The sequence below is a fragment of the Synchiropus splendidus genome, chromosome 13 (genome assembly GCF_027744825.2).
Source record: "Synchiropus splendidus isolate RoL2022-P1 chromosome 13, RoL_Sspl_1.0, whole genome shotgun sequence".
Lineage (NCBI taxonomy): Eukaryota > Metazoa > Chordata > Actinopteri > Syngnathiformes > Callionymidae > Synchiropus > Synchiropus splendidus.
The window spans coordinates 21,377,501-21,389,993 of NC_071346.1; positions in this window are offsets into that span (position 1 = coordinate 21,377,501).

Sequence of the window (12,493 nt, forward strand, 5' to 3'; positions counted from 1 at the left end):
GCACCTCCACAGCCACCGTCGCCGACACCATCAGCACAGCCAGCAACCACAGACAAGCCGCGGACATCTCCCCGGATACCAAAACAAAAAGAAAGAAATACTTGTGTGTGTGTGTGTGTGTGTGCATGAAAAGATCACCCGGAACCCGGAAATCAGACACGACCGGGAAGTCATCCGGACCCTGTGGATGCTGATCATTCATTGAACGGGTCGCTCCAACTGTTCAACGCTGAGAGCAAAACATTCAGTTCAATAAAAAAAAAAGTATTTTAACCACAGTCTGTCGATGTATTTTATATTTAACTACCTATGTTTTTTGTTTTATTCAACGCCTGTGCGTATGAAAACAGACGATCAGTCAGAGGTCGAAGGAGTAGGGCACCCGCTCGTTGATTCTTTAACTCACCAGACGCCTCAGCTGATAGGAGGTGGGAAAAAACATTTTGGAGTGATAGTTTACGTTTCACTGCTGTATTTATTTATTTTTTCACATGAAAACAGATACAAAGACAACGAGCACGCCACACCTTCTACCTGTCGCTTCAACACCAACACCAACACCAACGTTTGGTAAGATACGAATCTCAATTTTTTTCAACACATCTCTACCGTTCAGTATCAGTTGAATGGTTGTATGTTCGCTATTGTGTGTGTGTGTGTGTGTGTGTGTGTGTGTGTGTGTGTGTGTGCGTGCGTGCGTGCGTGTGTGTGTTTGTGCGTGTGTGTGTGTTTTATCTGTAATGCGGTTTGTCTATGTTCCGGCTATGTGCTTTTAGACGGTGTCATTTTACTATTGAAGGTGTTTGAGTAACTGTTGCTGCTAAGCGTCATTGTGATTTTACTACTATGCTTTAACGACGACGGACACTAGAGGTCGCGATTACTATTTCACACTATGCTTTAACGACGGCGACCACTAGAGGTCGTGATTACTATTTTACACTATGCTTTAACGACGGCGGCCACTAGAGGTCGGGATTTTACTAACTGTAATGTGCTTTAACGACGGCGTCCACTAGAGGTCGTGATTTTACTAACTGTAATGTGGTTAAACGACGGCGTCCACTAGAGGTCGTGATTTTACTAATTGTAATGTGGTTTAATAACAGTATACACCAGTGATTTACTATTTGTTTTCACGCTTTAAATGTTGATCCTTAGTAGATCCCTACATTTACACTCTGTTTATATTAATATCATATTAACTGCTATCCGAGGTCTTGCTTCTAGATTGTATTTACATTTGTATTGTTGTCGGTATTCTGTTTCAGCTCTCCCCTCTGGGTCTTGGCCTTTGTGGGAGACATCGACGCCGGTTTCCTCAGTACCTCTGGATCTACTATTCGGACCGTTCCCTGCTGAAGACTCGACGTCGGCATCTGGGCTATCCGCACCTCCACAGCCACCGTCGCCGACACCATCAGCACAGCCAGCAACCACAGACAAGCCGCGGACATCGCCCCGGATACCAAAACAAAAAGAAAGAAATACTTGTGTGTGTGTGTGTGTGTGTGTGTGTGTGCATGAAAAGATCACCCGGAACCCGGAAATCAGACACGACCGGGAAGTCATCCGGACCCTGTGGATGCTGATCATTCATTGAACGGGTCGCTCCAACTGTTCAACGGTGAGAGCAAAACATTCAGTTCAATAAAAAAAAAGTATTTTAACCACAGTCTGTCGATGTATTTTATATTTAACTACCTATGTTTTTTGTTTTATTCAACGCCTGTGCGTATGAAAACAGACGATCAGTGAGAGGTCGAAGGAGTAGGGCACCCGCTCGTTGATTCTTTAACTCACCAGACGCCTCAGCTGATAGGTGGTGGGAAAAAACATTTTGGAGTGATAGTTTACGTTTCACTGCTGTATTTATTTATTTTTTCACATGAAAACAGATACAAAGACAACGAGCACGCCACACCTTCTACCTGTCGCTTCAACACCAACACCAACACCAACGTTTGGTAAGATACGAATCTCAATTTTTTTCAACACGTCTCTACCGTTCAGTATCAGTTGAATGGTTGTATGTTCGCTATTGTGTCTGTGTGTGTGTGTGTGTGTGTGTGTGCGTGCGTGCGTACATGCGTGCGTGCGTGCGTGTGTGTGTGCGTGTGTGTGTGTTTTATCTGTAATGCGGTTTGTCTATGTTCCGGCTATGTGCTTTTAGACGGTGTCATTTTACTATTGAAGGTGTTTGAATAACTGTTGCTGCTAAGCGTCATTGTGATTTTACTACTATGCTTTAACGACGACGGACACTAGAGGTCGCGATTACTATTTCACACTATGCTTTAACGACGGCGACCACTAGAGGTCGTGATTACTATTTTACACTATGCTTTTACGACGGCGGCCACTAGAGGTCGTGATTTTACTAAGTGTAATGTGCTTTAACGACGGCGGCCACTAGAGGTCGTGATTTTACTGACTGTAATGTGCTTTAACGACGGCGGCCACTAGAGGTCGGGATTTTAATAACTGTAATGTGGTTTAACGACGGCGACCACTAGAGGTCGTGATTTTACTAACTGTAATGTGCGTTAACGACGGCGGCCACTAGAGGTCGTGAATTTACTAACTGTAATGTGCTTTAACGACGGCGGCCACTAGAGGTCGTGATTTTACTAACTGTAATGTGCTTTAACGACGGCGGCCACTAGAGGTCGTGATTTTACTAACTGTAATGTGGTTTAACGACGGCGGCCACTAGAGGTCGTGATTTTACTAACTGCAATGTGCTTTAACGACGGCGGCCACTAGAGGTCGTGATTTTACTAACTGTAATGTGCTTTAACGACGGCGGCCACTAGAGGTCGTGATTTTACTAACTGTAATGTGCTTTAACGACGGCGTCCACTAGAGGTCGTGATTTTACTAACTGTAATGTGGTTTAATGACAGTATACACCAGTGATTTACTATTTGTTTTCACGCTTTAAATGTTGATCCTTAGTAGATCCCTACATTTACACTCTGTTTATATTAATATCATATTAACTGCTATCCGAGGTCTTGCTTCTAGATTGTATTTACATTTGTATTGTTGTCGGTATTCTGTTTCAGCTCTCCCCTCTGGGTCTTGGCCTTTGTGGGAGACATCGACGTCGGTTTCCTCAGTACCTCTGGATCTACTATTCGGACCGTTCCCTGCTGAAGACTCGACGTCGGCATCTGGGCTATCCGCACCTCCACAGCCACCGTCGCCGACACCATCAGCACAGCCAGCAACCACAGACAAGCCGCGGACATCGCCCCGGATACCAAAACAAAAAGAAAGAAATACTTGTGTGTGTGTGTGTGTGTGTGCATGAAAAGATCACCCGGAACCCGGAAATCAGACACGACCGGGAAGTCATCCGGACCCTGTGGATGCTGATCATTCATTGAACGGGTCACTCCAACTGTTCAACGGTGTGAGCAAAACATTCAGTTCAATAAATAAAAAGTATTTTAACCACAGTCTGTCGATGTATTTTATATTTAACTACCTATGTTTTTTGTTTTATTCAACGCCTGTGCGTATGAAAACAGACGATCAGTCAGAGGTCGAAGGAGTAGGGCACCCGCTCGTTGATTCTTTAACTCACCAGACGCCTCAGCTGATAGGTGGTGGGAAAAAACATTTTGGAGTGATAGTTTACGTTTCACTGCTGTATTTATTTATTTATTTTTTCACATGAAAACAGATACAAAGACAACGAGCACGCCACACCTTCTACCTGTCGCTTCAACACCAACACCAACACCAACGTTTGGTAAGATACGAATCTCAATTTTTTTAAACATATCTCTACCGTTCAGAATCAGTTGAATGGTTGTATGTTCGCTATTGTGTGTGTGTGTGTGTGTGTGTGTGTGTGTGTGTGAGTGCGTGCGTACATGTGTGCGTGCGTGCGTGTGTGTGTGCGTGTGTGTGTTTTATCTGTAATGCGGTTTGTCTATGTTGCGGCTATGTGCTTTTAGACGGTGTCATTTTACTATTGAAGGTGTTTGAGTAACTGTTGCTGCTAAGCGTCATTGTGATTTTACTACTATGCTTTAACGACGACGGACACTAGAGGTCGCGATTACTATTTCACACTATGCTTTAACGACGGCGACCACTAGAGGTCGTGATTACTATTTTACACTATGCTTTAACGACGGCGGCCACTAGAGGTCGTGATTTTACTAACTGTAATGTGCTTTAACGACGGCGGCCGCTAGAGGTCGTGATTTTACTAATTGTAATGTGCTTTAACGACGACGGCCACTAGAGGTCGTGATTTTACAAACTGTAATGTGGTTTAACGACGGCGGCCACTAGAGGTCGTGATTTTACAAACTCTAATGTCCTTTAACGACGGCGGCCACTAGAGGTCGTGATTTTACTAACTGTAATGTGCTTTAACGACGGCGGCCACTAGAGGTCGTGATTTTACTAACTGTAATGTGCTTTGACGACGGCGGCCACTAGAGGTCGTGATTTTACTAACTGTAATGTGCTTTAACGACGGCGACCACTAGAGGTCGTGATTTTACTAACTGTAATGTGGTTTAACGACGGCGGCCACTAGAGGTCGGGATTTTACTAACTGTAATGTGCTTTAACGACGGCGGCCACTAGAGGTCGTGATTTTACTAAGTGTAATGTGCTTTAACGACGGCGGCCACTAGAGGTCGTGATTTTACTAAGTGTAATGTGCTTTAACGACGGCGGCCACTAGAGGTCGTGATTTTACTAATTGTAATGTGGTTTAACGACGGCGGCCACTAGAGGTCGTGATTTTACTAACTGTAATGTGCTTTAACGACGGCGGCCACTAGAGGTCGTGATTTTACTAACTGTTATGTGGTTTAACGACGGCGGCCACTAGAGGTCGTGATTTTACTAACTGTAATGTGGTTTAATGACAGTATACACCAGTGATTTACTATTTGTTTTCACGCTTTAAATGTTGATCCTTAGTAGATCCCTACATTTACACTCTGTTTATATTAATATCATATTAACTGCTATCCGAGGTCTTGCTTCTAGATTTTATTTACATTTGTATTGTTGTCGGTATTCTGTTTCAGCTCTCCCCTCTGGGTCTTGGCCTTTGTGGGAGACATCGACGCCGGTTTCCTCAGTACCTCTGGATCTACTATTCGGACCGTTCCCTGCTGAAGACTCGACGTCGGCATCTGGGCTATCCGCACCTCCACAGCCACCGTCACCGACACCATCAGCACAGCCAGCAACCACAGACAAGCCGCGGACATCGCCCCGGATACCAAAACAAAAAGAAAGAAATACTTGTGTGTGTGTGTGTGTGTGTGCATGAAAAGATCACCCGGAACCCGGAAATCAGACACGACCGGGAAGTCATCCGGACCCTGTGGATGCTGATCATTCATTGAACGGGTCGCTCCAACTGTTCAATGGTGAGAGCAAAACATTCAGTTCAATAAAAAAAAAGTATTTTAACCACAGTCTGTCGATGTATTTTATATTTAACTACCTATGTTTTTTGTTTTATTCAACGCCTGTGCGTATGAAAACAGACGATCAGTCAGAGGTCGAAGGAGTAGGGCACCCGCTCGTTGATTCTTTAACTCACCAGACGCCTCAGCTGATAGGTGGTGGGAAAAAACATTTTGGAGTGATAGTTTACGTTTCACTGCTGTATTTATTTATTTATTTTTTCACATGAAAACAGATACAAAGACAACGAGCACGCCACACCTTCTACCTGTCGCTTCAACACCAACACCAACGTTTGGTAAGATACGAATCTCAATTTTTTTCAACACATCTCTACCGTTCAGTATCAGTTGAATGGTTGTATGTTCGCTATTGTGTGTGTGTGTGTGTGTGTGTGTGTGTGTGTGCGTGCGTGCGTACATGCGTGCGTGCGTGTGTGTGTGCGTGTGTGTGTGTTTTATCTGTAACGCGGTTTGTCTATGTTCCGGCTATGTGCTTTTAGACGGTGTCATTTTACTATTGAAGGTGTTTGAGTAACTGTTGCTGCTAAGCGTCATTGTGATTTTACTACTATGCTTTAACGACGACGGACACTAGAGGTCGCGATTACTATTTCACACTATGCTTTAACGACGGCGGCCACTAGAGGTCGTTATTTTACTAACTGTAATGTGCTTTAACGACGGCGGCCGCTAGAGGTCGTGATTTTACTAATTGTAATGTGCTTTAACGACGGCGGCCACTAGAGGTCGTGATTTTACAAACTGTAATGTGGTTTAACGACGGCGGCCACTAGAGGTCGTGATTTTACAAACTCTAATGTGCTTTAACGACGGCGGCCACTAGAGGTCGTGATTTTACTAACTGTAATGTGCTTTAACGACGGCGGCCACTAGAGGACGTGATTTTACTAACTTTAATGTGGTTTAACGACGGCGACCACTAGAGGTCGTGATTTTACTAACTGTAATGTGCTTTAACGACGGCGGCCACTAGAGGTCGTGATTTTACTAACTGTAATGTGCTTTAACGACGGCGGCCGCTGGAGGTCGTGATTTTACTAACTGTAATGTGCTTTAACGACGGCGGCCACTAGAGGTCGTGATTTTACTAACTGTAATGTGGTTTAATGACAGTATACACCAGTGATTTACTATTTGTTTTCACGCTTTAAATGTTGATCCTTAGTAGATCCCTACATTTACACTCTGTTTATATTAATATCATATTAACTGCTATCCGAGGTCTTGCTTCTAGATTTTATTTACATTTGTATTGTTGTCGGTATTCTGTTTCAGCTCTCCCCTCTGGGTCTTGGCCTTTGTGGGAGACATCGACGCCGGTTTCCTCAGTACCTCTGGATCTACTATTCGGACCGTTCCCTGCTGAAGACTCGACGTCGGCATCTGGGCTATCCGCACCTCCACAGCCACCGTCACCGACACCATCAGCACAGCCAGCAACCACAGACAAGCCGCGGACATCGCCCCGGATACCAAAACAAAAAGAAAGAAATACTTGTGTGTGTGTGTGTGTGTGTGCATGAAAAGATCACCCGGAACCCGGAAATCAGACACGACCGGGAAGTCATCCGGACCCTGTGGATGCTGATCATTCATTGAACGGGTCGCTCCAACTGTTCAATGGTGAGAGCAAAACATTCAGTTCAATAAAAAAAAAGTATTTTAACCACAGTCTGTCGATGTATTTTATATTTAACTACCTATGTTTTTTGTTTTATTCAACGCCTGTGCGTATGAAAACAGACGATCAGTCAGAGGTCGAAGGAGTAGGGCACCCGCTCGTTGATTCTTTAACTCACCAGACGCCTCAGCTGATAGGTGGTGGGAAAAAACATTTTGGAGTGATAGTTTACGTTTCACTGCTGTATTTATTTATTTATTTTTTCACATGAAAACAGATACAAAGACAACGAGCACGCCACACCTTCTACCTGTCGCTTCAACACCAACACCAACGTTTGGTAAGATACGAATCTCAATTTTTTTCAACACATCTCTACCGTTCAGTATCAGTTGAATGGTTGTATGTTCGCTATTGTGTGTGTGTGTGTGTGTGTGTGTGTGTGTGTGCGTGCGTGCGTACATGCGTGCGTGCGTGTGTGTGTGCGTGTGTGTGTGTTTTATCTGTAACGCGGTTTGTCTATGTTCCGGCTATGTGCTTTTAGACGGTGTCATTTTACTATTGAAGGTGTTTGAGTAACTGTTGCTGCTAAGCGTCATTGTGATTTTACTACTATGCTTTAACGACGACGGACACTAGAGGTCGCGATTACTATTTCACACTATGCTTTAACGACGGCGGCCACTAGAGGTCGTTATTTTACTAACTGTAATGTGCTTTAACGACGGCGGCCGCTAGAGGTCGTGATTTTACTAATTGTAATGTGCTTTAACGACGGCGGCCACTAGAGGTCGTGATTTTACAAACTGTAATGTGGTTTAACGACGGCGGCCACTAGAGGTCGTGATTTTACAAACTCTAATGTGCTTTAACGACGGCGGCCACTAGAGGTCGTGATTTTACTAACTGTAATGTGCTTTAACGACGGCGGCCACTAGAGGACGTGATTTTACTAACTTTAATGTGGTTTAACGACGGCGACCACTAGAGGTCGTGATTTTACTAACTGTAATGTGCTTTAACGACGGCGGCCACTAGAGGTCGTGATTTTACTAACTGTAATGTGCTTTAACGACGGCGGCCGCTGGAGGTCGTGATTTTACTAACTGTAATGTGCTTTAACGACGGCGGCCACTAGAGGTCGTGATTTTACTAACTGTAATGTGCTTTAACGACGGCGGCCGCTAGAGGTCGTGATTTTACTAATTGTAATGTGCTTTCACGACGGCGGCCACTAGAGGTCGTGATTTTACTAAGTGTAATGTGCTTTAACGACGGCGGCCACTAGAGGTCGTGATTTTACTAATTGTAATGTGGTTTAACGACGGCGGCCGCTAGAGGTCGTGATTTTACTAACTGTAATGTGCTTTAACGACGGCGGCCACTAGAGGTCGTGATTTTACTAACTGTAATGTGCTTTAACGACGGCGGCCACTAGAGGTCGTGATTTTACAAACTGTAATGTGGTTTAACGACGGCGGCCACTAGAGGTCGTGATTTTACAAACTCTAATGTGCTTTAACGACGGTGGCCACTAGAGGTCGTGATTTTACTAACTGTAATGTGCTTTAACGACGGCGGCCACTAGAGGTCGTGATTATACAAACTGTAATGTGGTTTAACGACGGCGGCCACTAGAGGTCGTGATTTTACAAACTCTAATGTGCTTTAACGACGGCGGCCACTAGAGGTCGTGATTTTACTAAGTGTAATGTGCTTTAACGACGGCGGCCACTAGAGGGCGTGATTTTACTAACTGTAATGTGGTTTAATGACAGTATACACCAGTGATTTACTATTTGTTTTCACGCTTTAAATGTTGATCCTTAGTAGATCCCTACATTTACACTCTGTTTATATTAATATCATATTAACTGCGATCCGAGGTCTTGCTTCTAGATTTTATTTACATTTGTATTGTTGTCGGTATTCTGTTTCAGCTCTCCCCTCTGGGTCTTGGCCTTTGCGGGAGACATCGACGCCGGTTTCCTCAGTACCTCTGGATCTACTATTCGGACCGTTCCCTGCTGAAGACTCGACGTCGGCATCTGGGCTATCCGCACCTCCACAGCCACCGTCGCCGACACCATCAGCACAGCCAGCAACCACAGACAAGCCGCGGACATCGCCCCGGATACCAAAACAAAAAGAAAGAAATACTTGTGTGTGTGTGTGTGTGCATGAAAAGATCACCCGGAACCCGGAAATCAGACACGACCGGGAAGTCATCCGGACCCTGTGGATGCTGATCATTCATTGAACGGGTCGCTCCAACTGTTCAATGGTGAGAGCAAAACATTCAGTTCAATAAAAAAAAAGTATTTTAACCACAGTCTGTCGATGTATTTTATATTTAACTACCTATGTTTTTTGTTTTATTCAACGCCTGTGCGTATGAAAACAGACGATCAGTCAGAGGTCGAAGGAGTAGGGCACCCGCTCGTTGATTCTTTAACTCACCAGACGCCTCAGCTGATAGGTGGTGGGAAAAAACATTTTGGAGTGATAGTTTACGTTTCACTGCTGTATTTATTTATTTATTTTTTCACATGAAAACAGATACAAAGACAACGAGCACGCCACACCTTCTACCTGTCGCTTCAACACCAACACCAACGTTTGGTAAGATACGAATCTCAATTTTTTTCAACACATCTCTACCGTTCAGTATCAGTTGAATGGTTGTATGTTCGCTATTGTGTGTGTGTGTGTGTGTGTGTGTGTGTGTGTGCGTGCGTGCGTACATGCGTGCGTGCGTGTGTGTGTGCGTGTGTGTGTGTTTTATCTGTAATGCGGTTTGTCTATGTTCCGGCTATGTGCTTTTAGACGGTGTCATTTTACTATTGAAGGTGTTTGAGTAACTGTTGCTGCTAAGCGTCATTGTGATTTTACTACTATGCTTTAACGACGACGGACACTAGAGGTCGCGATTACTATTTCACACTATGCTTTAACGACGGCGGCCACTAGAGGTCGTGATTTTACTAACTGTAATGTGCTTTAACGACGGCGGCCGCTAGAGGTCGTGATTTTACTAATTGTAATGTGCTTTAACGACGGCGGCCACTAGAGGTCGTGATTTTACAAACTGTAATGTGGTTTAACGACGGCGGCCACTAGAGGTCGTGATTTTACAAACTCTAATGTGCTTTAACGACGGCGGCCACTAGAGGTCGTGATTTTACTAACTGTAATGTGCTTTAACGACGGCGGCCACTAGAGGTCGTGATTTTACTAACTGTAATGTGCTTTAACGACGGCGGCCGCTGGAGGTCGTGATTTTACTAACTGTAATGTGCTTTAACGACGTCGGCCACTAGAGGTCGTGATTTTACTAACTGTAATGTGCTTTAACGAAGGCGGCCGCTAGAGGTCGTGATTTTACTAATTGTAATGTGCTTTCACGACGGCGGCCACTAGAGGTGGTGATTTTACTAAGTGTAATGTGCTTTAACGACGGCGGCCACTAGAGGTCGTGATTTTACTAATTGTAATGTGGTTTAACGACGGCGGCCGCTAGAGGTCGTGATTTTACTAACTGTAATGTGCTTTAACGACGGCGGCCACTAGAGGTCGTGATTTTACTAACTGTAATGTGCTTTAACGACGGCGGCCACTAGAGGTCGTGATTTTACAAACTGTAATGTGGTTTAACGACGGCGGCCACTAGAGGTCGTGATTTTACAAACTCTAATGTGCTTTAACGACGGTGGCCACTAGAGGTCGTGATTTTACAAACTGTAATGTGCTTTAACGACGGCGGCCACGAGAGGTCGTGATTTTACAAACTGTAATGTGGTTTAACAACGGCGGCCACTAGAGGTCGTGATTTTACAAACTCTAATGTGCTTTAACGACGGCGGCCACTAGAGGTCGTGATTTTACAAACTCTAATGTGCTTTAACGACGGCGGCCACTAGAGGTCGTGATTTTACTAACTGTAATGTGCTTTAACGACGGCGGCCACTAGAGGTCGTGATTTTACTAACTGTAATGTGCTTTAACGACGGCGGCCGCTGGAGGTCGTGATTTTACTAACTGTAATGTGCTTTAACGACGGCGGCCACTAGAGGTCGTGATTTTACTAACTGTAATGTGCTTTAACGACGGCGGCCGCTAGAGGTCGTGATTTTACTAATTGTAATGTGCTTTCACGACGGCGGCCACTAGAGGTCGTGATTTTACTAAGTGTAATGTGCTTTAACGACGGCGGCCACTAGAGGTCGTGATTTTACTAATTGTAATGTGGTTTAACGACGGCGGCCGCTAGAGGTCGTGATTTTACTAACTGTAATGTGCTTTAACGACGGCGGCCACTAGAGGTCGTGATTTTACTAACTGTAATGTGCTTTAACGACGGCGGCCACTAGAGGTCGTGATTTTACAAACTGTAATGTGGTTTAACGACGGCGGCCACTAGAGGTCGTGATTTTACAAACTCTAATGTGCTTTAACGACGGTGGCCACTAGAGGTCGTGATTTTACTAACTGTAATGTGCTTTAACGACGGCGGCCACTAGAGGTCGTGATTTTACAAACTGTAATGTGGTTTAACAACGCCGGCCACTAGAGGACGTGATTTTACAAACTCTAATGTGCTTTAACGACGGCGGCCACTAGAGGTCGTGATTTTACTAAGTGTAATGTGCTTTAACGACGGCGGCCACTAGAGGTCGTGATTTTACTGACTGTAATGTGCTTTAACGACGGCGGCCACTAGAGGTCGTGATTTTACTAACTGTAATGTGGTTTAACGACGGCGACCACTGGAGGTCGTGATTTTACTAACTGTAATGTGCTTTAACGACGGCGGCCACTAGAGGTCGTGATTTTACTAACTGTAATGTGCTTTAACGACGGCGGCCACTAGAGGTCGTGATTTTACTAACTGTAATGTGCTTTAACGACGGCGGCCACTAGAGGTCGGGATTTTACTAACTGTAATGTGCTTTAACGACGGCGGCCGCTAGAGGTCGTGATTTTACTAAGTGTAATGTGCTTTAACGACGGCGGCCACTAGAGGTCGTGATTTTACTAAGTGTAATGTGCTTTAACGACGGCGGCCACTAGAGGTCGTGATTTTACTAATTGTAATGTGGTTTAACGACGGCGGCCACTAGAGGTCGTGATTTTACTAACTGTAATGTGCTTTAACGACGGCGGCCACTAGAGGTCGTGATTTTACTAACTGTTATGTGGTTTAACGACGGCGGCCGCTAGAGGTCGTAATTGTACTAATTGTAATTGTGCTTTAACGACGGCGGCCACGAGAGGTCGTGATTTTACTAATTGTAATGTGGTTTAACGACGGCGGCCACTAGAGGGCGTGATTTTACTAACTGTAATGTGGTTAAACGACGGCGTCCACTAGAGGTCGTGATTTTACTAATTGTAATGT